Below are 23675 nucleotides of genomic sequence, written 5' to 3'. Positions count from 1 at the left end.
AATCTTTAAAAAAAAATAAAGCAATGCATGTATTCCTTGTTATGTGTAGCTAGCCAGTATCAGAACTGAATCCACTGTACCATTTCCAGTTCATGTTATGGCTTACAAGTGATTGTCTAAATAAAAAATTTATTCTGAAACACTGGATTTTAGTAATAAAAAGTCCTCTAGTACTTCTCCTTATACCACACATATGCAAGAACTGATTGATTTTCTAGATTTTAGCCATCAGTGGCTTCATGCAACTCTAAATAAAATATTTGCTAGCATGAGCACAGAAGAGTAATTCCTCTTCCACATTAAATGCCATTGATGTTATACAACGTTAAATAAGTTGACAATGGAATTTTGCCAGTAGCTTGTTTTGCTTTCTCTGAGCATATTTTCTTTCTTTCTTTCTTTCTTTCTTTCTTTCTTTCTTTCTTTCTTTCTTTCTTTCTTTCTTTCTTTTCTGAGAATATTTTCAATGACTTTCCAGCTAGTTTTTATAAACTGTTTGACAGCAGTGAGAACTACCTCATTTGGTATATAAGGAATACAACTCTGAATAAAATACTGGTAGTTTTGGGGGCACCTGGGTGGCTTAGTGGTTGAGCATCTGCCTTTGGCTTGGGTCGTAATCCCAGGGTCCTTGGATCAAGTCCTGCATCAGGCTCTTCAAAGGGAGCCTGCTTCTTCCTCTGCCTCTGTCTCTGCCTCTCTCTGTGTGTTTCTCAGGAATAAATAAATGAAATCTTTAAAAAAAATATATTGGTAGTTTTGGTCTCATTCTGACTTCAGCAAAAATAATTATTTAATTATGTACTATATTGTTTTGTTTTAGTAATGAAAATTTTAACTGGTTTACTGGAGTCCACAGTGTTATGTTAGAAATTGAAATCAAAGCATCAATTTTTGCCAAAACTTGACAGTTTCTTAGAAGATATCACAGTGTGAAAAAAGATAACTACATTGCTAATTTTCAGATATTCACCATACACTTCTATTTATATATATATTTTTACTTGTTTCTCTGAAATTATCACATTTGCCTCTTATATAAAAGTGGGGGTCCTGTTCATTTTTTATATATATGACATTCTGAATTTTAATATTTACATTACAATTTTCATCATTATATTTTTGCCTGAGTCCTTCCAAAATTCTTGATAGCATTTCTTTAAACATTGGAGATATAAGACCACACAATAGGAGTGACACAGTGTTGTGAAACTATTTGAAGTCAAGATGAACTATACCTGGTAATTGAATATTAGTGGAGACAGATTTCCAAATACTTTTATAGTTCATGTGATATTTTCAAAAATGATATTATCACAGGGAATGTAGCAGGACTTACTGTTTGAAGACAGTAAAGTTAGCATTTTTCCTACTATTTATTTATTTACATTTTGTTTATTTATTTTGAGAGAATGCACAAGCATGAGCAGGGGGGAGGGGCAGAGGTAGAAGCAGACTCCCTACTGAGCAGGGAGCCCGATGAGGACTCAATCCCAGGACCCCTGAGATCATGACCTGAGCTGAAGGCAGATGCTTACCTGACTGAGCCACCCAGATGCTTGTGTTTTTCCTTTTAAAGGCTAAATCACCCAAAAGTAAAGAGCAAAGTAAGAAAAGCCAGGAGACAAATCCCTAAGTTACAAAATAAGGGGATGGCAGTGAGAGAATGAGAGGATGTTAAGAGTGAAGACTTTAGAAAGATCTCAATGGATTTAGAGTTTCAGATTGGATTGGGGTCAGGGTTAGGGTTAAGCAGCAAAATATATTGCTTAAAAGTTAGGGACATAGCTTAAATCTCTTGCATGGAGCCTAAATATCTCATTTCAAAGGCAGGAATGCAATTCACAGGTAGGCTGCAAGAATTTCCCAACATCCACATGGTTCCAAGAAGCAGAGAAAGTGTAGCAACATATGTATCACAGGGAGGAGTTGTAGTTGCAAAAAACAGTCTGCATCTGTAACAGTGGGGGAGAACAGAGACTGCATTGTCAACATCCCTGTGATGGCCTATCTCCATTGGCTGGGGGAAAAATCAAACTGACATACAGAATACCGGGTCATAAGCAAGATTCCTGTTGGCTTGGAAAACAGTAGATAGCCAGAGTAACAGGAAGCCGTCTTGCTGCAAGAAGCCAGGAAGAGTAGTGTTGGTCTGAGGAAGTATTCCTATAGCAACGCAATTATTGTGAACACCAACCCTTGGAAGGGCAGCTATCTGGACAAGCTGAACCTGGGACACTCAAAGCGAAAGCCACAAAGAAAACAAAGAGGTCTTAGTTACTGACAGAAATAGAAACAAACATTGTCCAGAGGAGAGCTCTCCAAGTTTGGTTCAGAAGACTACCTACCTATTATGATTAAGCAATGAACTCAGAAACAAGATTGCCAAACACACAAGAAGGCAATAACCATGAGTGAGAGTCAGCAGAAACAAACAACAGATTTAGATTCCCTAAAAATTTCAATTATTGGAATCATAATTATATACATACAACGTAAAACAGCTGTGTATGAACTGTTTAAATAAAGCCTGCAATGTAAAAAGTGACCATTCTAATAGAAACATCTAGGAATTTTCAGAAACATTTTGAGAACAATCTAAAAGAAACCAGAAATAAAAAAATAACAATTGCTATAGCAAAACCAAACAGACAAACAACTGTGAAGGGATTAACTAGATTAGATAACTCAATTTAGAATTTGCAAACCAGAAGATATAGCTGGAGAACTGATCTAGAATGTAGTAAAGAAAAACAAGAAAATGAAAAATAAGAAAAAAAAGGTTAAAAAATATGGAAGATAGAATGACAAGATCTAACAGAGTTCCACATAAAAAGAATAATGAGAAAGGAGAAGCAATATATACAGAGATAATGGCTGTGAATTTACTAGAACTGATGAAAAAGCGTAAATCCATAGATCTTTTTTTTTTAATTTTTTAAAATTTTTATTTATTTATGATAGTCACACAGAGAGAGAGAGAGAGAGAGAGAGGCAGAGGGAGAAGCAGGCTCCATGCACCGGGAGCCCGACATGGGATTTGATCCCAGGTCTCCAGGATTGCGCCCTGGGCCAAAGGCAGGCACTAAACCTCTGCGCCACCCAGGGATCCCTAAATCCATAGATCTTAAAAGTAAAGAAGAAAAAAATAATGGGACAGGTAAAAAAAATTAAAAATTATAATTCAAGAAAAAAATCATAGAAATAAAAAGAGACTCAAATCTGAAAATATAAAAAGGCAAATATTATTTATTTTTAATTAATTAATTAATTGATTAATTAATTAACTTATCATAGACATAGAGAGAGAGAGAGGCAGAGACACAGGCGGAGGGAGAAGCAGGCTCTGTGACAAGAGCCCGACGTGGGACTCGATTCCGGGACTCCAGGATCGCGCCCTGGGCCAAAGGCAGGCGCCAAACCGCTGAGCCACCCAGGGATCCCCAAGGCAAATATTATTTTACAAAATAGTTCCACATGGTCAACACCATGTATGTCCTCATAAAATTACTAAATCGCAAAAATTGGCATTCTTTGGAAGTTAAAGAAAATAAATCACTTATAATGAGAAAAAGAGGCTGATTTCAGATTTCTTCACAATATTCATTCCTGTAAGACATTGTAGTTAGAGCAGTACAAAGTCAAGGAAAGAGGTGTGACCTGTAATTGCATAGCCAAAGTGTTGGGTAAGTAAAAAGGCAAAGAGTTCGGAAAACACAAGATCCTAGGGATAATATTTCCATTAACTTATTTGATGATTTTGCCAGTGGACAAATATTATCAAACAATAGAGGACTAGAAAGCATAAGGTAGATAGCTTTATTTATTTATTTTTAAAAATATTTTATTTATTCATGAGAGACAGAGAGAGAGAGAGAGAGAGGCAGAGACAGAGGCAGAGGGAGAAGCAGGCTCCATGCAGGGAGCCCAACGTGGAACTCGATCCCGGGTCTCCAGGATCACACCCTGGCCTGAAGGCAGCACTAAACCACTAAGCCACCCAGGCTGCCCAGTAGATAGCTTTAAGGACTGCTGACAAATAGGATTAAAATGAAAACAAATATGGACATTATTTTTACTAAACAGAAAGCTAAATATTAAGAGATAATATAATTAACTAAAATGAGGAAGTTGTGAAGAGAAAGGGGAGGTAGAAGGATGAAGCAAGCTACTAATTTAATTATTGCGTAGAATAGGGCACTTATAATCCTATCTTTGTAGCTTCTGAAAAATCCATTTTATCTAGAATTTCCAAATTATTGCATCAAGTATATTTGTGCTTTTTTTCTTAATTAACTTACTTAAAACTTTTAAAAAAATATTTTTTATATTTTGCTTATTTAATAAGCAAAAATCACTAGCAACAAAATTATAATCCAAATATCAATAAAATTTTAGAAATCAAAGTGTCTTTCAAATTCTTCTGGTGTCAAAACAAAAATGTGAGTCTGGACATTCGCAAGGTACGAGTTTATTAAGGGGAACTACTGCAATAGGGAAATACTCAAAACCTAAGCCAGAAACAACTCTGAGAAGAAGTGGCAAGCAAAACTTTTATATGCAGACACCATGGGACAGATGGCTGTGCAAAGAGGAAGAATTGCAAGGCCGGGGGGAGGGGGTCTTGAACTTAATGAACTGTGTCGAATATTGTAAAAGCAAGAAGATCAAGGCATGGAATTTTAGTTGGTGGTTAGGCATATGGGCGGAGTTGGGGTTTGAGATGGAACAAACAAGTTACAGCATAGCAAGTTTGCACAAAGTTCAGGGTCAAGCCGTCCCTTAGCAAACTAAAGTTATGTCAAACATTAAGTTTGACCAGTTTTGCCATTGGCTATCAGTGCCTACTTGAATGATTTGGTTTTTAAGCAGATATAAATTGCATGTATTTCAGGGCATGCTGACACAAACATATCCTGGGATAAAATGCTCTATAAATATTGCAAATTAGGACTTACCTACAGGTGAATAAATTACAAAGCAGCTAGAAAATTTCACATTAACTAGTAAAAAAGAATGAAAACAAATGAAGTAAAAATCCAAATGAAATTAAACAAAGATCAAAATACAACTAAGGAAACAGAAGAGATTAAAAAGATAAAAGTAGGGCAGCCCAGGTGGCTCAGTGGTTTAGCACCTGCCTTCGGCCCAGGGAGTGATCCTAGAGACCTGGGATGGATTCCCACACCTGCCTTCGGCCCAGGGAGTGATCCTAGAGACCTGGGATGGATTCCCACGTGGTCGTACTCCTTATATGGAGCCTGCTTCTCTTCTCTCTATGCCTGTGTCTCTGCCTCTCTCTCTCTCTCTCTCTGTGTCTCTCATGAATAAATAAATAAAATTTTTAGAAAAAAAAGATAAAAGTAGAAAGTACTTAATTATAGAATTAAAAATGGCAGAATTAAATAACCCAAGAGCTGGTTGCTTAGGAAAGAAAAAGTTTTAAGTAAGTTAATTAAGAAAAAAAGCACAAATATACTTGATGCAATAATTTGGAAATTCTAGATAAAATGGATTTTTCAGAAGCTACAATATACCAAAACTGATCTGAAAAGAAACTGAAAGTCTAAACAAATCAATTACTGTAAAAGAAAATATAAAGAGCTATCCCACACATTAAAAAGCAATTTTTATAGGTTGTTATGTTGTGACTTAAGGAACAGATAATTCCAAAATTATTCAAGCTATTTCAGCACATAAAGAAAGAACCTTCTAAATTCTTTATACAAAGCAAGAATAATTTTGATACTAAACCTGACAAAGACTGTAGGGGAAAGAAATGCCCGTTAATTTCACTTATAAATATTGATGAAATAATACTAAATAAAATATTAGGAAAAGGAAGCTGGCAATATCTTAAAAGAATAACATGACAAAATGGGATTTCAGGAATATAAAGGTGATTAAATATTAAGACATATATTTTATGGATAGATATGAAGAAGATCAACTCTACAGACTTTGAAACAGAATTTGATGAAAATTTAAAATCTATTTTTGAGTCAAAGATGTTTATAAAAGAATAAGAATAGAATATGCTACCTTAACATAAATCTATTTTAACTCCCAAGCCAGCTTATGTTCAAAAAGAAAATATTAGAAGCATTCTCATTAACAAAAGTTAAAAAAAAATGATCACTACTGTTTTCACTAACATTTTCTTAGCTAATGCAGTTATCTTATAATTTGGGGATAAATTAGAAATTAAAAAATACTGGATATAAATATGTTTGCTTCCATTACTTCCATTCAACATTGTACTAGAGGTTCCAGCCAAGGCAATTAGGCAAGAAAATGAAATACAAGGCATCTAGATTAAAAAAGAAGTAAAACTATTTCTCTTTGCAGATGACATAATTCCAAAATCTCCAGGTAAAACTATTTCTCTTTGCAGATGACATAATTCCAAAATCTCCAGGATTTTCTATATATATAAGCCCACAAATCAATTGGGGCTAATAAGCCAGTTTAGCAATATTGCAAAGATACAGGATCAATATACAAAAATAGTTGTGTTTCCACACATTAGTAATTATAATCCAAAACTGAAGAAAACAATTCCATTTACAATAGTAGTAGAAAGAATAAAATACTTAAATTTAACAAAAGAAGTGGATGACTCCTAGTGAAAAAATAAAACACCATTAAAAGGAATTAAAGAAGACTGGAATTGAAAGATACCCATGCTTATAGATTGGAATACCTAATATTGTTAAGATGACAATACTCCCCCAAATTAATCTGCCGATTCCATAAAATCTTATCAAAATTCAAATTGCCTTTTTGTGGAAATGGGAAAGCTGGCCCTCAAGTTCATAGAGAATTGCAAGGGTCCCTGAAGAGCTAAAACAATCTTTAAAAAAAAAAAAAAAAGCACAATATTCCAGTTATAAAATATATAGATTCAAGGATATAATATACAGCACAGAGAATATAGTTGATAATACTGTTACAATTTTGTATGGTGACAAACTTATTGAGACTATTTCATAATGTATATAAATATCAAGTCGTTATGTTATATACTTGAAACTAATACAATATTTTATGTCAATTATTTTTTAATAAAGACTATGTCAGGTGTACATCAACAGGAAAAACCCCCAAAAGTTTAAAGTTAGAACACACAATTCCTCATTTCCAAGTTACTTTAAAGCTAGAGTATTCAAGACTATGTGGTACTGGCATAGGATAGACATGTAGATGAATGGAATGAACTGAGAGTCCAGAAAAAAAAACAAATACTTATGATAAAATGATTTTCAGTAAGGCTGTCGAGACAATTCAACGTGGGGGGAGGGTGGGAGTAATAGTCTCTAATGAATAGTTCTGGGGAAATTGGAATTTACAAACAAATTTATTTTTTTATTTTTTAAAGATTTTATTTATTTATTCATGAGAAACAGAGAGGAAGAGGCAGAGACACAGGCAGAGGGAGAAGCCGGCTCTCCACAGGAGCCAGATGGGGGACTTGATGCCAGACCCCAGGATCACGCCCTGAGTCAAAGGCAGCCGCTCAACTGCTGACTCACCCAGGTGTTCCTAACAAACAAATTTAACACCCAAGTGTTAAATACACTTGCTATATACAAAAATTAACTAAAAATGGATCAATACCTAGATACTAGATTTAGCTCTAGTAAAAAAGCTTTTATTTAGCTCTAGTAAAAAAGATTTACTGGAACTAAATCTTAAAAAAAACAGATATAAATCTTTGTGGCCTTGCAGTACGCAGAAGTTTCTTACATATGGCACCAAAAGTACAAGCAACAAAAGACAAAAAAATGAATTGGACTTCATTAAAATTAAAAATTTTGTGCTTCAAAAACTACCCAGTAAGTGAAAAGATAAGCAAAGAATGGGATAAAATATTTGCAAGTTGTATTTTTAAAAATTCTGCATGGGAAGAGTTACCATAAATTATAATATTGGCTACTTAAGGAAAACCATTCCATATTTGTATCACAAGGGGCTAATTTCCCTAATATAAAAGAGCACCTGCTATAACTAAAGAAAAAAAATAACCTAATAGAAAATAGACAAATCATATAACCAGACAATTCACAGAAGAGGTAATACAAATGACTCAAACATACAAAAAAAAAAAAAAAAAAAGTCAACTTCACTCACAATAGGATGAAAGTTAATGTCCTGCTAGGGGATCATTTTTCAGCTGTTTGATCAGCAGAGAAAATATGTTTGATAATAATGTTTTGTGTGGCTGATACTATGGGGAACCAGGCACTCTAATTTCCATGAGAGGATGAATTGCCTCCATGAAGAGAGATTTTGGCAGTTAACTTTAAAAGTTATAAATTCATGTACCTTTGATGCAATAAGTCTATTTCTAGGAATTTGTCTTACAGACAGATTTAAATATGTAACATTTGTACAAGGTTATTAAGATATTCTTTGTAATTAAAAAAAAAACTGTCTTTGTGTCCATTCAAGAAGAAAATGAGGCTGGTTCTTTGTGTACTGATAGGGAAGGTTGTCCTAGAGATACTGTTGCATGTGACAAGGTGCAGAAGAGTATATGGCTTATGTTATTTGTATACAAATATACAAATATTTATTTATTTATTTATTTATTTATTTTTTTCTCAAATATTTATTTTTATACAAATAAAAAGATTAGAGGTGTGTGTATGTGTTTGTATGTGTATGTGTATGTTTTCTTACATATTGTAAAATATCTCTGGAAGAACCCAAACCTGATCAGTATTGGCTAGGGGATGTGGTTGGAGGGAGACCCTTTACTGTTTATCCTTTGACCTTTTTCAATTATTTTTCATTTTAAAAAATGTTTAAGTAATCTCTCCACCCAACGTGGGGCTTGAACTCACAACCCTGAGATCTAGAGTTGCATGCTCTACTGACAGATAGTTAGGCACTCCAACCTTTTTCAGTTTTGAGTCATAAGAATCATATCTATTTTTTTAAAATCTATTTTTATTTTTAAAATAAACTGGGACACCTGGGTGGCCTAGCGGTTTGACGGCTGCCTTCGGCTCAGGGAGTGATCCTGGAGACCTGAGATTGAGTCCCACGTCAGGCTCCCTGCATGGAGCCTGCTTCCGTCTCTCTGCCTCTCTCTCTGCCTGTGTCTCTGTCTCTGTCTCTCTCTGTGTCTCTCATGAATAAATAAATAAAATCTTAAAAAGAAATAAAATAATAAACTAAAAATATAAGAGAATTTCTGTAAAAGAAGTACTTAATCTTAACTTCACACTTATGAACTGTGCATGAACAAAATTACTTCTTTGCTTTTTCTCTGAAATGGCCAAACTTTTTTGAATACTTGGTAGACCACCACTAGTTGACCACTCTCTGAGCAATATTGTCCTAGAACTAAACATTAAGATCCCAAAGAGTCTGCCACAGTTGGACTTTGTATCTGAGTCATATCACCTTAGGACTAAGTATTGTATTCTTATACCAAAAAGCAAATGGGAACTTATTTAGAGAAATTTAGTTCTTAATTAAATTCAATACATTTTTATTGAAAACCTATTATGTAACATAATTTGTTTTGGAGTGATGAATGTATCATGGCTACCATTCTCGTGATGCTAAAAATGCTAAAAATCACCATGCTAAAATACCAAACTAAACCATGTAAAATATGTTTCAAAGATCCCATCAACCCCATGGTAACAGGTTAAAATAGGCTTATTATAACACCTCTGTGCCTAAGTTTACATCTGAAAAGATATACATAAAATTGTTATTAGCAATTACCCCTGTTGGGTGAGATTGGTAGGAAGGAGATCAAGGACTTGTATTTTAAAAAATATTTTAAAAATGAAGATGGTGGAATCATGAGTGATTTTTATTTAGTTTTAGAGTTTTTGTTTTTCAAATATAAATATAGGAACAAATCAAGAATTTTAAGGAACCATATAAATTTATTTCTTTACATAATCAAAAAACTCTCATATACTGCTTTCCCAACTCCTTTACTTAACAGTTGATAGGAAAACCTGGCACTTTGTGTCTTCCTTGATCCTTGTAAAATTAAGAACGAGTTTCTTCTAAGTACAGTGTATCAAAGGATAAGGTCATCATCCAAAATGTGAAACCTAGAAATTTATTGCTTACTTAGGTAAATCAGTCTCACTGAGCAGAACAAATAGAAGTTTCATGGAAAGTATTATTTTGGGACATATTGGCTACTGAGGCAGGAGTAGTTGAAAAATCAGCCTTAGAAACACGGGTTATAGAAGTGTGTTTTCTGTTCCTGAGGCATGTTTACTGGAATAAGTTGTCAATGATCAATTAAATAGGTTTAATAAAACCAGCTTGAAAATATCATGGCTATAAAAACATCAATCTTTTCATAGTTTCCTGGTTTTTTTCTTCTTCTTAAAAAATAAGTTATGCCTCTTTTTTGCTTGCCCTTGATTTGAAAACTAGAGGTGTCTTGCACTGGAAGGAAACAATTTCCTTAGACTAATCATAATTTGTTATTAAAAGGTCTCAGTGTAGTGTATTCATTTTCTATTGCTGCTGTAAAAGATTACTACAAATTTAGTGATTTAAACAACACAAATGTATTGTTTTATATTTGGGTAGGTTAGAATCTGACAGGGGGTGCCTGGGTGGCTCAGTTGGTTAAGCATTGGCCTTTCGCTCAGGTCATGATCCCAGGGTTCTGCTGGGCAGGGAGTCTGCTTCTCCCTCTCCCTACCCCCTCCCCCTGCTTGTGGTTCTCTCTCAAATACATACATACATACATACATACATACATACATACATACATACATAAACTTTAAAAAAAAAAAAAGAAAAAGGAGAAGAAGCCTGACACAGGCCTCACTAGGCTAAAATTAAGGTGTTGGAAGGGCTGCATTCCTTCTGGAGGCTCTGGAGAAGAATGTTTCTTTTTCCAGCTTCTAGGGGTTGCCTACATTCCTTGCCTTGTAGCCTCCTTCTTTCTCCTTCAAAGCCAGCCACACAGCATACTTCTGACTCTGGTTCTGTTGTCACATCTTTCTCTGATCCTTCTCTCTGCCTCCCTCTTTCCCTTATAAGGACTTTTATGATCATGTTGGGTGCAGCTGGATAATCCAGGACACTCCACAGAACTGGTGATAGGAGGTCCAAGACTTGTATGCTAGCTCAACAGTGCCATCAACTGACCCCTTCTGTCTTGCTGTATGCATCCTTAGCAATGACTAAGCCTTGAGCATTGTGCACATGTTCCAGGCAAGAAAAATGAAGTAGAAGAGGCAGTACCGGAAAAATTCAGTTGGCATTTCATTTGCCAGAACTGAATCTTGGGGGCCGGGCTGACTCTAACTGCAGGGTAGTCTGAGAAGTTTAAGTTAGCTTCCCTGCATCTCTGAAAAGGAAAGGAAAATAGAAATAAGTGTGGAAATGAGTGATAGACATGCTAACCTACAGAATGACAACAGCTAAGTGATCTTAACAAAGAACTTTGTCTAGTTACTGAAGAGCAGGAACCAGGTGCTGGAATTCTAGTGGACCACTTGCTACACACGTTATATGACACCTGGTGACAGGTGAGGTGCAGCTTCTCTCCTCCACTCAACAGGGCTCAGTCACAAGAGATGAGGTTGAACCCGGGACAGACAACTTCATGCTGGGGCAGCCCCCCCTTCTATTCCCTACCTGTGTATAATCCCATGCTTGCTCTTCAGAAGTAAATGCCAAGTCGCATGCTTCCCGGTGCAGCTGTAACTCATTAGTCAGAGATTTCACAATGAATGCTTCTGTAAGCCAGGTGCAATCTGACCTGCCAACATTCCACATTTATCTTACTTTGCTACATTCTGGAGAGCAGAGTGGCACGAAGGCAAATCTAAGATCATATCCCCAGGGTCCCCCGTCTGATGTATGAGGTCATGCCCTCTGAAAACCCTTTTCTTGTAGGAAACGGGTACCTAAGAAGTATTGTCCCTTTCTTCCTCTTGAGGTCAGAACCAGTTGAAAGAGATACAGTATCAGACAAATGAAGGTCAAACTGTCCTTAGTAACACTGACTAGAAGACATGGCCAAGTGGGCGCTGTCGTACTTTCCTGAGATTTGTCCAGGAGTTACTGGTACTGTTGAACAACACAGCTTCCCTGTAGAATACAGGCCTGTGAGGGGAAAGCTGATGCACTCTCTGCAAAACACAGATCTAGAAATGGTGGGGGAAGGGTGAGCTGTTTATTCTCCTCAACTCACCTGTCCAGCTAGGCTCCCCTATTCCCCTGGGGAGGAGTAAATGAAGGGCAGAGAGAGACTTAGTGATTCTTAGCTTTCCAGGAAGTTTGAGATCACCCAGGGAACAAATGAACAATCAGGTTAGAGAATCATTTTGGTCCAGCTTAAATTACTGCATATGGAAACACAAGGGGTAGGGGTGACGTTTTCCCCCAAAGCTGTACCTTGACTGTATCAGTGTCAGTACCTTGGTTGTGATATTGTACTATAGTTTTGCAAAATGTTATCACAGGAGAAAGCCAGATAAAGGCTATGTGGGATTTCTCTGTATTATTTCTTACAATTGTGTGTGTATCTATCATTACCTCAAAATAAAGTTTAATTAAAAAGAAAAGCAGCACAAACAAAATGCACTTTCCTAGCTTTGGGGACAGGTGAGTTCAATACAAAGCAAACAAAGACACCTGCTTTCAATTTCTTTTTATCAGTAGGACTATCTTTAGGTACCTAAAAGCTATTGCCTCTAGGCTTGTGTTTAACACTGTGTTTGAGAGAATTACCTGGATTCATAAAATAGTTCTTTGGGGAAAGGTGTGGGTAGAAAAATAAATTCATTCATAAAATATTCTTCAGACATTCTTTACTTAGTTTGTAAATACCATTGGCCAATATAGTTTTCATTGTTCCTTTGTTCAACACAAAGCCATAAAGTCTCTGGAGCAGATTTTATTTTTAAGATGGCTATGGCAATCAACAGTCTTCCTCCTTAAGTTTTCAATAACCACATAATTAGCGTGCTTCTGACTCTCTCAGAAACTAAAACACAACTGAACTTTATTTGTTCTTTCATGACCCTCATGACATACCTCAGCTTCTCAGGACATGTCTCTCACTTGGTTTACATCACAAAATTTCTGGCATCATCTCAGAAGACTCCCAGAAATGCCTGTTTACCGCTCTGTCCCTCCAGTTCTCCTAGTTCTGAAGGCCTCTTCTGGTTTCACTTTCATCCCTAGCTTGGAGGCCCCACTGTCCATTGTTATTTGCAGCCTGCAAAACTCTCTCATATTCTTACTCTTCTGTTCCACTTTTACTGTAACCCTCTGACCAACAGCATACCTTCTCCATTCTTATTAGGAAGCAACTTGACAAAGAACATACCATATTAGATTTTACTTGGGACAAATATAGATTCGGATCTCAATTCTGCTCCTTTATCTTCAGTGGACATTTATTAATTTTTGCTCACCATCATTCAACCCCTTTTCTTTTGACAACAGCACTACAGTTCTCCTTTAGTGAATTACCTGTCCAACCCTCCAGGCTTGTTGGCAGCTCTCCTAAACTAAACATATGATCCTTGCTAAGGCAAACAGTTTCTCTCTAGAACTGGACTCTGGAAAAAAAAAAAAGAAAGAAAAAAAAAAAAAAAAAAAAAAAAAAGAACTGGACTCTGGAATGGAGTGACTCGAAGACATTAAGTGATTTACATAGGCATCTATCTCTTTCTACAACTGAGATCTGTGAAAATGTTTTGTCCTTTAGATACTGGTTGATTAGCCCTCCCTTTGTTCTAATAGCTTTCACCTATCATTCCAATGAAATTCCCTTTATCTCTTATTAGCCAGAGTAATTTTCTGTTGTTTGCAACCACAAAACCCTAACGAACTAGCTGTGAAGGTTATATTAGTGACTTAAATTCTGTATAATGAAGAAAAATTACATTTACATATATAGATGTCATGCATTAAATATGAAAATAAACTTAGTGATTCTGGCCTGTAAAAGCTACAATAAATCCATGACCTCGAAACTAGGTGACCCTACCACAAAGCTTGACAATCTTTTTATTTGTTCTGGGCCATCTGTTTCTCCAAAATTCCCTCAGCAGATTTTACAAACATTTACAATTTTCTTCAAGCTGCCTATTTAACCTCTCCCTCAATCTCAACAGCTTGTCTTAAGCATAACAGGAAAATGTCAAGGAAACAGAGGTACCAGGTTTGCAGAACCTTGGAAAGTTTTATTGATCTTGTGATTCATGCCGGTTTCATGATGTCTCAAACCCAGCTCAAGAGAATAAACTTTTGAAAAAAACATATATAATCAAAGCCATCCTAAATTTGCAACATTGATTACAACAATGGTAAGAGTCTCTTTACCATTACCTACATCCTATATAAGTGTTTATAATAGTTGGAATAATTCAATGATTCTTCTTGCATATACGTACCAGTGTAATATGCAGAGTTAGACTGGGCAGATGGATGGAGTGAGGTTGTATTCTTTTCTGCTGCTGAAATTCTTCCTCCTAATTTGATGATGTTGGACTTGAAGGTCATATATGGTAACTTCTTACTGCAGGCTTCTGGTATGATGTGAAGTCAATACTATTTGCTCTTTGAACAACTGTCAGGATCAGAATGCTTCTGGTTTGTCCCGGTACTAGAGATGCTATTTGAAATTTTGTGTGCCTTCTTCCTAGTCAATCATCAGAACATCAAGATTACATGTGGCTACAAATAATTAATGTGGTAAAGGATGCAAATTATGTCTTTTTTCGTTGAAGTATAATTACCATTCAGTGCTATATTAGCTTCAGGTATACAATATAATGGCTCAACAATTCCATACATTTGTTAGTGCTCATCAAGCTAAGTGGTACTTGCAATCCCCTTTGTCTATTTCACCTAAAATTATGTCTTAATTATGAGTCTATAAAGCATTCTCAAAATGACAAAAATACAAGCATATCAGTATAAACACCAGCCATAAACGTATGCATTCCCAATGAATAGAAAGCACTATGAGATGAAGAAAACTTGATTAACTTGCAAAGGTGGTTTCAGGGTATCTAGAACCAAACCTCGTGCCTTTCTCATTGATTTCTAAAAAGACTCTTTTTATATATTTTTTTCTTTCCCTACCTCCCCCCTCACTTTGCCCTTCCCTTCTCTTCCTTTTCTTTCCTTCCTTTCTTCTTCTCTGCATTCTCTCCATTAATAATCTAGGACTAGCATTAAATTTGTTAGACATAACATTTTCTGGGAACATATGTTTCAGATTTTCTCTCCTTTTAACATTTCATTTTATTTTACAATTTCCTCCCCACACTACTGATGTTTAGATATTTTTCCCTAGATGAAACATGAGTTTTTCTTGTGATCCCTAATCAGTTTTATATGTTAGAAGAGCAGTAGCTATTTCTGGCAGTCTCTGACTAAATGGGCTTGAAGTACAGAGATGGTTTCATTAGCTTTAGAATGAGGCTCTGGAGACTCCAAGATGTGGAGAAATTCTGGGTGCTCAGTCTCAATGCCAGTGATTTCAGCTTTGCACAGTGGCAGTATCGTAGCCAATGAGGTTTCTCTGAGGCGTGATTATTGCTAATTGAAAGCTTTTCTCAAAAAAAAAAAAAAAAAAAAAAAAAGAAAGAAAGAAAGAAAGAAAGAAAGAAAAAGAAAACTTTTCTCAATGCCAGTGATTTCATTGGCAAAATAAGCTTTGTGGCTTGAATACAAGGAAACACCTGCCTACCTGACTTCTAGCTTTGCTCCTGAAAAGGGGCATATACCAACAAGGAAATGTTAAAAGTTTCTGATTGAGTAGGTATATGAACAGCAGGCTGCTGCCCAGTGCCCTTTACTGGGCATCACGATGTTACTGATCATAAGCTCTTGTTCATAGTGCATAGTATGGTGGAAGTGCGAAGACAGCAGGACTAGCTGTAGTAGCAATAGCCGTGTCTGTGCTAAGAACACACTGTGGAGTATGACTCAGAACGTGGTCTCGTGACAATAATTTAGGAGATGTGTAGGTCTGAAACCCTGAGCATTCCAGGGAGAGGTTGGTTGAACAATTTGTCTAGGAGAACAGAATGTGGCACGATTCTGGGAGTCTTGGCACAGCCACCATGAAGTATCTGAAAGAGGTGCTGACAGATAGGAGGTGACTATGAGGTTGGGTGTAGCTCTCTCTGCATAAACTGATGATGAGAGTAGGCGGTCTGCTCTTAATGTTGAACTAAAATGGTGAATATTGACTTGGTGGATATATTGGTGGATTCTTCTAGGAAGAGAGGGAAGCCTTCTTCTGAGATCACACTTCATTATGCCTTTGCACTAGAGTTTGTTACCAAATGGATAAAACTCTTTTTGGAGATAAGGTTTCCTTTAGAGTATCTTTTTTCTTTTTTTTAATTTCCCCTCCCAATTAGAAATTCTGGAATAGAAAAAAATACAAGGACAGTGTTCAGAATAATAAGAAAAAAGAAGTGAGGGTTGAATTGTGAAGAATACCAATACTTACTTAAAGGAAGAAGATCAACAATGGAAGCTGAGAAATAGTCATAAAAAGGTTAGGACAAAAGCCAAGGAAGAATGGTGTCACAGTGGCCCAGGGATAAGAGATTCATGAAAACAAACGCTGCAGAGATTAAGTAAGTGCTGAAAATGTATTGGAATTTTACACCAAGAGCTCTTTGCAATGTTCCAGTGACCTGGGGATCACAGTTCCCCTGGAAAAGTTTGGGTGCAGGTCAAATTGCTGTGGGACAAAGAAATAGAAGGTGAAGAAGCAGAAGTGTGCACGGACTTCTCTTTTAGGAGTTCAACCATGGAGACAGAGTGGGTAACTAGAGCCAAAGTAGGAAGAGCAGTTCAGGAAGGGTTTTGTGTTTTCTTTTTTCCCCAAGATGATATAGAAGTGAAGCTTCAGAGTATAATTTCAGAGTGTCTGGAACCAAGATAGGGGAGGATCTAGCAAGGAGGAAGTAGTTTAAGTTGACAGAGCAAAAGGGTGATGGGCACAGAAGAAGATAGTAAAGGATACAAGGGAAGGATGACAGCCAGGCTCCAAGATGTCCCCCAGTGAGCCCTGCTTTCGGGTATTCACACCCTTGGGACATCTCCCACGTCGTACCAGGGTGGTCTTCGTGACTGACTGAATACAATAAAAGTGATACTATGTCGCTTCTGAGAAGAGGTTATAAAAGACACTGTAGCTTTCATCTTGGTGTCTTCTCTCTCTCTCTCTCTCTCATCATTCATTCTGGGGGAAACCAGCTGTCACTTCATAAGCAATCTTATGGAGAGGCACATCTGGTGAGAGGCTGAGACTTCTTGCCAACAACCAGGTGACGAACTGGCAAGGGGATCCTCTAGCTCAGGTAAGCCTTCATATGACTGCAGCCTGGCTGACATCTTGGCTGTAACCTCAGGAGACCGTCTAAGGCAGAAACACTCAGCTAAGCTGCTCCCAGATTCCTCACCATTTGGAATGGTGTGAGATAATAAATGTTTATTGTTTGAAACTGCCAAGTCTCAAGTAATTTGCTATGTAGTGTAAGGGAGGGAAAAGTGTTCCTCAAACCTGTGAAGGTCCCTGGCTTAGTCTGAAAATTAAACCGACAAAGACAGATTAGTAAAAGAGAAACATACAAATTTAATACAAGTTTTATGGGACACAGGAACCTTCGTAGGGTAATGAAGACCCAAAGAAACAGTTAGACCTGAGTACTTTTATGCTAGGTTTGAAGAGAGGATTGATATGGAGGAGTATGAGAGATTATGAGGTAATTATAGTAACATACTCAACAAGGCCGTTTGTTTGGATTCTTCTTGATGTCCTTTTGTCCTGGAGATAATGATGCTCTTTCCACCATGTATAGGGAGGGCACCTCGTCCATGAGGGTTTTATGACCCGATTCAAGGCAGAAGTGTAGGAGGAAGGTCAGAGTGATCTTCCTGCTTCTGCTTGTTTTCTCAAACTCCTTCAGTTAAAATATTCATATTTTGGGCTAGTGTGTTCTGAACCCCATCAGCATAAATAGATAAATAATACAGGAGGGAGTACCTTTGGGCAGGAGGATATTCTGTTTCCTTTGAGAAGTTATCAAGTCATCATTTTTACAAGTTCTTGTTCTTTAAGTTTATTCTTTATTCTTAAAAATTTTCAAATATTAATTTACAACCAGGCTTTAATCATTTTTATTGCTCAGTAAAACCCCCATGAATCTACTTTTTGTAACATCCCACTCAAAGTTGTCTATAATACCTCTTAGCTGATATCCATTTAATGATTCATTTGATAACTACTTATTATGTGACAATAAACTTTAGAAAAAGCAGTGTTGCTTTTAAAGTGATCAGTACAGTGACAGATGAGCTATTTGCTAGTATATCCAAATTATCCACCCATATTGAACAAAGCAGTGTGGGTGTTAAGCATAAAAGCATGAACAAATGTCCAAATAGTATATGTAAGAAGTTAATAATCCAGGTAGAAAAAAAATGACACAAAGAACCCATGCATGCATGAAGAACAATTTGAGAATGTATCAAATCAAAGTGGTGTTCAAAGCAAAAATCATGTTTGCATGACGAACAGTAGAGTATCAGTTAAGACAAGTGATACTCTTGATCACAGAACAATGAGAAATTCTTCCAGCAAGTAGGTGTAACTGCCAAATGGGATCATATAAAAGACGTATGAAGGGAAAGCTAATTTGGGGGATATAACCAGGTGGAACTGAAGCTGATTCTTGCAGTTATGCCTCGGGTCATCCAAGAGAGTTGTACCCCCTTTCTTTTTTTTTTTTAATTTTTATTTATTTATGATAGTCACAGAGAGAGAGAGAGAGAGAGAGAGAGAGGCAGAGACACAGGCAGAGGGAGAAGCAGGCTCCATGCACCTGGAGCCCGATGTGGGATTCGATCCCGGGTCTCCAGGATTGCGCCCTGGGCCAAAGGCAGGCGCCAAACCGCTACACCACCCAGGGATCCCTTGTACCCCCTTTCTAACCGTTTATGATAAGTACAAGATTCATGCATAAAAAATTATTCTGTTGGTGGGTGTGACTTACTGCATAATAAACTTGTGAATTTTCAATCATTTCCATTATTTATCTCAGAACTTTACTCTTGTATTCATTTAGGAAGGACTTATATGCAAACCATTGTGCAAAGTTTAAAATGCCAAATATGTCTCAAAGAAATGAAAGACTGTTTTTTTTACTTAACAAGTTTTGTTTTTAGGGTGGTGGTGGTGTTTGTGTGTGTGTGTGTGTGTGTGTGTGTGTGTGTGTTTAATCATTATCTCGTCTCCTTTGCTGTATTTTGGGTTTCATTAGGTTAGAGTAGGCTGGACCATAGTGAGAGGTCATGGGCCTGGGCAAAGGTGGCAAGATTAATAGTCCCCGCTGTCAGTACAGAAAAGGGTCTAAGGAGATGGACATAATTTTCATGGTTTCCCATTAACACTCTGTAGGAAAAATTACAGTACTTAGAAATGGAAGACTTTGAATTCTGATTTTACTAATTTAGTAGCTGTGTGTGATACTGAGCAAAAGACTCACCTCTCTGAGTCTCAATGTCTCCTCCACAAAGTAGAGCTAAAAAAAACCCCTGCCATTATTACATTCTATTTTTTTCTTAAAAGTCAAATGAGCCTTGTATCAAATATATGTGAAACTATTTTTAAAGCTATAAACATTATTTTTATTGCCGTTTCTATTATCATTTCGTCTTACCTTGAACTTTTATGTTCTTGGCAAAAGCTCAGATGGTCTTTAAGTCTTGAGGGCAATGTGAGAAAGACTCATAGCTAATGCTGAAAAAAGAAAACAAACCCATTGTTTTTTAAACAAAATTATTAACACATTTGAAATTAATTTTTGAGTCAAAAATAATGCCTAAAACAAGTCTATATTACTGGAAAATATCAAATATATCTTTGGGATTGCAAAGACTTTATATTTCACACCCTAGAACAAGATCTTTTTTCCCAACACCAAGAAGCTAAAGTAGGGGTTTCTGGCTGGCTCCGTCAGTTATGCATCAGACTTCTGATCTCAGGATCCTGAGTTCAAGCCCTGCATTTGGCTCCACCACAGATGAAGCCTACTTAAAAAAAAAAAAAAAAAAAAAAAAAGCTAACCTATTAGCATTTGCTTTTGCAAATAGTTGAAACAAACAAACAAGAAAACCAATGGAGACTTAATATATTGATTATGTAGGGATGCCTGGGTGGGTCAGTGGTTGAGTGTCTGCCTTTGGCTCAGGGCATGATCCTGAGGTCCTGGGACTGAGTCCCACATTGAGTTCCTCCTGGGGAGACTGCTTTTTCCTCTGCCTAGGTCTCTGTCTCTCTCTCTATGTCTCTCATGAATAAATAAAATCTTTAAAAAAAATATAGATATATAGATTATATGAAAGGTAAGTACCTTGGGATATTAAAACACTTGATTTTTCTAATTATAAACATAATACATTTATTGTGGAAAATTTGGAAACTGCATGTAAATATAAAGAAGAGAATTATTAGAACTCATAATCACATTACTCAAAAACAGTCACTGTTAACATTTTTGCATAGTTTTTCCAATTTCCTTCTCCCTCTTTTTTGGCTTTTTTTCCCCACGTATTTTGAATCATAGTACTATAGCATTAAATAATCTTTCAAAATACGATTTTTACTATCATAGTCTAAAATTGTTTTTTTTTTTTTTTGCATGTAAAATTTAAGTTGTTTTTTAGATCTAAAATCTAAAAATCTTTTTAAAAAAAAACATCTAGGGATGCCAGGGTAGCTCAGTGGTTGAGCGTCTGCCTTCTGCTCAGTGTGTGAACCCCACATCGGGCTTCCCGCAGGGAGCCTGCTTCTCCCTCTGCCTATGTCTCAGTCTCTTTGTGTCTCTCATGAATAAATAAAAAAAAAATCTTAAAAAAAAATCTGAATTTATTTCAAAGGTAAATCTTTTCTTCTCCAAGTATTTTCGTAAGGACCTATGTTCCAAATCTTGTATTACTCTGAACTCCTTTGCTTCTTTTTCTTCTGGGAAGACCTCTGAATTAACTTGATTCTGAATCAGATCTGAATTTTGTCACTGAATCTGAAGAATTCTTCCTTTTTTATCCAATTACCATAAGCCTAGGACAGGCCTTTGTTTCTCCCACTTTAGGCTACTGAAGTAGTTTTCTTACTGGTTTCCTTCTTTCTAGTCTTTTTTCTCTCTAATTCATTTTACAGACCTCTTTAATATATCATTACACTGCTCAAAAATATTGACTGTTTCTAGGTTCTATAGGCAGAGGCTGCAAAGTGGAGCTCCAAGGCTGGATATAGACTGCAAATTTGTTTTATTGCTCCACTGTGTTTTGAACTTTTTTTTTTTTTAATTAGTTGGAATCCTTTAGGTGGATTTTATGTTTCACTGATTTATGTTACTTGGCTGGCTTCTAGGTTTCCAAGTAAAGCTGAGCAGATTTGGCATTGTAGGTCTACAGAGGGCACTGTGTACATAACACCCCCTACAGTTGTGCCATGCACAACCAGTATGATCATAGCTCTACCCCATGGTCTGGCTGAAACCTCTGGACGTTTGAAGCTCTATACTCTAGTTTATACAATATGTCAAAGAAAACTGAAACTGATGTCTTGTCTAGTCCTGTCCACAATAACTACTAATCAAGCCCATTCTGTACCAAAGCCTAGAAAAGGCTGACATTTCTAAAACTTTGCACTCTAAGATAAGTTTTAAAAAACAGGAACCATTCTAAAAGCCTTGAACTCTAAGATAAGCCAGAAAGTTGTTTTTTATTCAAAAGACAGAAATATGTTTTCTTCTGTATCAAAATTTGTCCCAAAAGTTATCCAGTTGGAATTACTCACTACCATAGAACAGAGTTATCTCCTGACCTTGTGATTTTTAATTCAAAGGCTTCTATTTTCTTGATTGAGTCAATTCTGCACTAACTTGTCTCTTTTGCAAATGCAAGTTAAAACTCTACTCAGTTCTTGAATTTGTGTCTGAGTTTTGCAGAATAAAGTTCCTTTAATCCTAATTCTAAACTCTTTACAATGTGGGTCCTATATCCCCCAAATTTTCTCTTTTGCATAAAAAATTCAAATAAACTAATAAAGGAACTGACCAATTTCCCCCTAAAGTATAAACTTCACAATGCTTTGTTGTTTTCTTCCTTCCCCTGATCCTTTGTTCCCCTCTTCCTCTCCTCTTAACCTATGTCACTTCTCTTCAAGGCCATTTTTTTTAAAGATTTTATTTATTTATTCATGAGACACACACACACACACACACACACACACACAGAGAGAGAGAGAGAGAGAGAGAGAGAGAGAGAGGCAGAGGGAGAATCGATCCCAGGTCTCCAGGATAAGGCCCTGGGCTGAAGGCGACACTAAACCACCAGGGCTGCCCATCTTCAAGGCTATTTTAATCCCACTGCCCTCCCAGCTGTCCACCTTAGTGTCCATCTGTTTTTCTCAGAACTCTTTCTGCCCTTATTGCCTATCTGGTCATTTATTTGACACAATGTGAATACTGTATGTGTGCATTTTTAAAATTTATTTTTCTCTTTTTTCTTATGATAAAAGTAAGACTTGTTCAATTTAAAATATAGAAAACATAAAGGAGCAAAATGAAATGAAACACTTGTCATAAAACAATAAATACAGAAGAGAAAAAAAACCCCTAGTCAAACATTTGTGTAATCTTGTGATGGGGATGGACCATCTAGTCTGGTGCCAGAAATATAAAACTTGAATTTAGAAACAATAATTTGCCTTTATAAAAGTGTTACCCCTCTCTACATGATACTTGTTTCATGGAGTAAAACATCAAGTTCCTTTTTTGTTAGGTGAGTTTTGATTTCAGAGGACACTGATCTCCTTGAACAGAAGAAAAAATGGACAGCCTCTCCAGACTTTGATTCATAGAATCATGTATCTCTATAAAGCACTTGTGCCATTGCACAGAGTAAAAGTGTGTAATGTGTTGACACTTAGAATAGAAACTGTTAGTATCATCAGGGCCTTTGGTTCTAAATAGAGTTTAGACAGTTCCAGCAAGAAAATAATGGAAAATTTGTGATTTATGGAACGAAACTACTAAGTATCAGAGTTAATCACTATTCTTTTAGTCTTAGAGTTAAAGAGAAGCTATTGAACTAGTCATTGATACTTTTGACATCTGATGAAATCTACCTTATTTTCAAAAAGCCAAAAGAAGGAGTTTTTTTCTTCCAAGAAAAATATAGTAAAATCTTTAAGTAATGAATAACATATAAAACACCTTCAAACTACCATGGATCACCAGTCTGTGTTTCAATATGTTGAGTGGATGAAGTCTGAGTACCACTTGGAAAGTTCCCTGCCTTCATAATCTCTATGCATGCTTTCTATTCCTCACTTCAGATGCCTTTTGGAGTTTTCGTCTTTTATTATAAAGAACTGATTTTTTTTCTCAAACTTTTGGAAAGTGAATCAAGCTTCTTTAGTAAATTGTGTTTTATCATTTAGTAAATTGTGCTTATTTATGTAAATGATTATATATTTATCTAAAATATGTAAATATTATGTAAATGATTATATATTTATCTAAAATATGTAATCTAAATAGAGAATGGTGAACTTATTATGCAAATACAAGAAAGCCTTGAGAAAGTCCCTTAGCTGTTCCATACAGATCCAGAACGTTGGGGTTTAC

The 23675-nt window shown here is 36.3% G+C and overlaps 1 long non-coding RNA gene and 1 pseudogene across 23 annotated transcripts in view; both read left to right on the top strand.

Annotated features, from left to right (window-relative positions):
• Positions 1-23675, top strand: part of LOC144297018 (uncharacterized) — a 119989-nt gene that overhangs the window by 10518 nt on the left and 85796 nt on the right. For 3 of the 23 annotated variants that reach the window (XR_013364050.1, XR_013364042.1, XR_013364034.1), the window contains exon 4: positions 14127-14313. The exons of 18 other annotated variants lie outside the window; for them this stretch is intronic. This is a non-coding gene — a long non-coding RNA (uncharacterized LOC144297018). Of the gene's footprint in view, positions 1-14126; positions 14314-16236; positions 16611-17168; positions 17340-23675 lie in introns of those variants that run through there. 2 more of the 23 variants (XR_013364049.1, XR_013364052.1) reach the window with 2 other exon arrangements.
• Positions 15502-15584, top strand: LOC144297763 (U4 spliceosomal RNA; annotated as a pseudogene).

This window comes from Canis aureus, chromosome 25 (genome assembly GCF_053574225.1).
Source record: "Canis aureus isolate CA01 chromosome 25, VMU_Caureus_v.1.0, whole genome shotgun sequence".
Taxonomy (NCBI): domain Eukaryota; kingdom Metazoa; phylum Chordata; class Mammalia; order Carnivora; family Canidae; genus Canis; species Canis aureus.
This window is presented reverse-complemented; position numbering and strand designations above follow the sequence as displayed.